The sequence below is a fragment of the Rhagoletis pomonella genome, unplaced genomic scaffold (assembly GCF_013731165.1).
Source record: "Rhagoletis pomonella isolate Grant_MI unplaced genomic scaffold, Rhpom_1.0 Rhpom_scaffold_00007, whole genome shotgun sequence".
NCBI lineage: Eukaryota > Metazoa > Arthropoda > Insecta > Diptera > Tephritidae > Rhagoletis > Rhagoletis pomonella.
The window spans coordinates 32698891-32701896 of record NW_023458561.1 but is presented as its reverse complement, the minus strand read 5'-3'; the positions used below and the strand labels follow the sequence as shown (position 1 = coordinate 32701896).

Here is a 3006-nt window from a genome sequence, read left to right as displayed (position 1 = left end):
AAATTTCCTTAACGGAAATTCATTCAAATGCAAAATCGCGCAGCGTCTGCATTCACTCTTAAATTTCCACACAAATGTCGGTCGGTCAGTCTCCGGAGTAGCCACGTCTGCTGCGCGTTGTACGCCGTCAATACTAAATACATAAAAGCAAGCCAATTGGAAAATCAAAACAAACCTCCAACACATGCAAAGACTGCGGCGAAAATGTGGAGCTATGTACATAGCTGTGGGACAGTGGCCATGGCTAGACAAGCAACCAGCTGGTTATATCGTCGACTCTTTGCCTGCCTTGTTTCAGTCAGTTGGCGAACGTACGCCAAACCGGTCGGTTGTAGTTTGTGCTTCGGAAAGCAGAACCGTTGTTACTGTGGCACATTTATTGGTGTGTGGAAAACGTGACGTTACGGCAGTTCGTGGCAGTGAAAACTACGAACGGAAATGTGCTACAACTACAACACGCGCGTGTGGGTATGTGTGTCTGTGTGAAGAAAAAATAGAATATTTACATGAATACGTGCAACAGCTGACTAGGTCATTGGCCTGCGGCGTCGGGCACTCGGAAGCCAACTAACCTAATAATATTGATTTTCGAGAAAGAGTGTGCGGTGACGTTTTTTTGACACTGTTAAATGTGCATACATATCTACATATGTGTGTGCATTTTTAGTTACATTAAATTCGGTTTGTACGGTTTGGTTTGCGTGAAAATTTAATATTGGCCAACACGATTTTGGTTCCCTCTGCCCGGCGGCAATTGGCAAGGCGGCTTTATAGTGAATGGCCATTGTGGGAGATCGTGTAATGTGAATTTTTAGTCGCGCGTTGCAACCAACACTTATCGACGTAGAATGAAATTTCGTTTGCGCCTTTACGCCACTTTGAATTAGCGGTTGTTCGATAAAATGCTGCGTTTATATTTTCGCGCTTTCATAGTTTTTTTCCATGGCTGCGAATATAGATTAACGTTGCTTAACTAATACCTCTCGCCGCCACCTACCGCGCCCCAGTTAAGCACACTCATTATGTGCTTGTACATGAGTGTGCCGCGTTGGATTAGCCTGGAACGTTTTGCCGGTGCAGTCTATGATGGTGCCTCGCGTCTAATTGAAGTGTCGCTGGTGTTATTTCTGCTCAACTGCCACAATAGCACTAAAGTGGCCACCGCTGCAGCGGCAGCTACACGTGGAAAGAGTGTTGAAGCGGCCACAAGTGCCAACGTTAATAGTGCCTCCCCTGAGTCCGCTACGATTAGTGAATTGTTTGTGGATAATATTCCCACCAAGTCGTTGACAACGAATGCATCGACCACGGCGAGCAACGTGGTTGTGTTAGCGCAACCAAAAGTGTAGTGCATTGGAAGGTTTCTCTTTAGTGAAAAATTAAATTGAAAATTAAAGCGAAAAGAGGCAGCAAAGAAAGAAATTGTAAGTGGTCGAGTTGGAAATTAGAAAAAAGCCCTTCATAAAAAAAGCAGCGTGCAATGGTGAAGTTAGCCAATACACAGACAAATGTGTTCGCGGTGATCTGAGATAATAAAATAATCCGAAAAAATTTGAAAACAAAAAATAAGGCTAATCTATATCTTGCTACTTACAACAATGCAAAGAAGTCTCAAACAAATTTTAAAAAATAAAATCCTCCAGCACTAAAATACATAGATACAAATTATATAGCAAAATTTTTAATGTGCAATAGTGATAAGTAGTGCTCAAAAATTTATTTTTGAAAATGAATATATGTATGTAAATATACATGTACATAAAAGTGGAAAATAAATTGGTGTTTATAAATAAGTAAGATAATCTCGCAAAGTGTGTGATACAATTTTTTAGGCTGTATTTGGATTATAATCAGCAGCTGTGAGGTAAATATAAAATCAGTTGTAATAGATTTTCACGTAAGCTATTTAAGTGAAAAATTATTATTATTTTTAATTTAATATGAAAACTGTTGTGGCCATACGTCGTTTTTTTTTTGTACTTACAAAAGTAAAGTTTTTGTCCTTGGACATTTCCGATATACGCTTTAGTTATTATTTTTTTCTTAAAAATGATATTTGAATATGCTTTTAAAATTTTAGCCGTATTTGGCTGTGCTAAGATTATTAAAAATGTGTAAAATGAAGAGTTCAGAGTTTAATGTGGCAATTTCATTTTGCGATTTTTTTGCGTCTTCGGAGAAAATTGCTTTTTTTTTGTAGGTATTCGTTATACTGCCAGTAGTGAACTATTTGCAATTTGGAGGGAAGAACTCAGTAAAGAGAGGAAACACAAAGCTGTTTAAGATTTTGTTGCTGCTCCTTTGCACTTTTCAGCAGACAAATTAGAAATAAGAGAGCATTCAGGTTTTCAATTAAAATTAATATATGTAATTTGGCAATGTTTTTTTTTAAATTAACCTCTCTATAAATTGCATTTGTAACTAGGTAAAATTTTTATTTTATACAAAATAAATATTAAAAAAACACTGCATTCAAACTTTTTCAATAAAACCACCAATTAAAAAGTAATCCATCGGTCGTCAAGGGTTAAGACTTTTTTTTCTGGAAAAATGTAGATATCGAATTCCAATCAATAAAAAAATGATGTCTTCTTAAATAATATACATACTTGTTTAGCCATAATTAATTTTGGCCAATAAAACAGCTTTCTCTGTTTATTTTCTTAACATTCGGCTATCTTACAAAAATTTTCAGCCATACACCAGGTCTGTTAAGTTTTAATACATTTGCATTATAGTAACTCACCGTCGACATACGAGACTGTTTTACACTAATGTGATTGCAACTTGCGCTCGATTTCATCAAAAATTTCGTGATTTTTTAAGTCGCTTCAAAGTCGCTTTACTTCTAATATCCATTCATTCAATTTAACACTTTTTGCATTACTTCCATGCATGAATTATGGTCGATTTCATGCGTAACAGTGCTTACGTGTACTTGATATTAGGTTTCCTCGAAAAGCGGTACCATAAATAATATCACGACCGTGACATAGGGAATGCTAT

The 3006-nt window shown here is 36.7% G+C and overlaps 1 protein-coding gene across 1 annotated transcript in view; it reads left to right on the top strand.

Moving 5' to 3' along the window:
- Positions 1-269: 269 nt before the first annotated feature.
- LOC118742641 overlaps positions 270-3006 on the top strand; it is a gene marked incomplete at its 3' end in the record, with an annotated part of 67704 nt that continues 64967 nt past the window's right edge. The window contains 1 exon segment of the mRNA XM_036474858.1: positions 270-1864.